We start from the raw sequence: 1,219 nt of genomic DNA on the forward strand, positions 1-1,219 counted from the left end.
GGACAAAGTAAGACTAATTCTTATTCATCCCGACAGGTCGCTTTTATATACGGCGAGCGCTTCCCGACTGAGGCCAAACCACGGACACGGGTATGCGTAGACGGTTTGGGGTGGCCAGAAACCGCACCGCAAAGGGGACAAAACTTGTTCCTCCCGTTCTTGGGGAGTGTGTTCGCCGGGATCGGAAGAGCATTGGTAAACGGATATTTTTTTACCCTATATTCTTTTCGAAGGAAATTCTTCTGCGATTGATTCACACAGAAGTAAGTACGAAATCAATATTATAACGATATTTCATTTAATAAATTCCTCATATTGCATCCTAAGTGCACGTTATGCGACTTGTGGGATAAATTTGAATGTGCCAGTTGACATATAAATTGTTTTCATGGTTATATTTACATGTATCTTATAGATGAGAGAAAACCAGCAGATTATGTTTTTAAATAAAAAAAACAGTGAATAGAACCTTATCTGGTTTTAAAAGGAAAGACTAGATCATCGTCTTCAAACAGAAGTCTTCAACACCTAGCTCTAGACAACGAACACAACACCCAGAGAACCAGTGGAGAATTTTTCGCTCAACAAAAAGTTTTCTCCTTATTACTTAGGGCGGGAACCGAACCCACACTCCACGGCACGCAAATACGCTTAGACGATTGACGCAGCTAACCGCACGGCCACGAAGCCCACAAATTGGTAACGTGTTCGATACGATTATGTTGTCAGAATCGAATGATTTTTGTATTTACATTTCTTCACTTGTTGTAATGCTATATAGAGCGGCTTTTTACGTGTAGCGTTTTTTTTTTGCAAATTTTCAAAACCATGCGTTTAAAAAAAAAACTCACGCTAGTTTTGAGATTCACGTTTTTTTTTTAAACTGTCGTTGTTTTGATTTTTGATCTACGTCTCACTTGTGAGTAGACTTTGAAAACACAAATATATATTTGTTACTGAAATCGAATGTTGCCAAAATCGAATGGAGTCTGTACTGATAAAAGCAGAGAATAATTCCCTCGACATTGAAATTAAAATGACTGCACCCAAAACACAAATCTTACTTCTTTTGTTCAAAAGCTTGGCATATGAAAAAAAATATTCAGGTTATTCAAGATTTTAATACGGAACTGTAATCGTATCTGCCATCCGCTAATTAGGTATGAAAACCAACACTTGAAATCTCGGTGAGGGTTTCAACGAACGTCGAACGAACCTC

The sequence above is a fragment of the Armigeres subalbatus genome, chromosome 2 (genome assembly GCF_024139115.2).
Source record: "Armigeres subalbatus isolate Guangzhou_Male chromosome 2, GZ_Asu_2, whole genome shotgun sequence".
Taxonomy (NCBI): Eukaryota; Metazoa; Arthropoda; class Insecta; order Diptera; family Culicidae; genus Armigeres; species Armigeres subalbatus.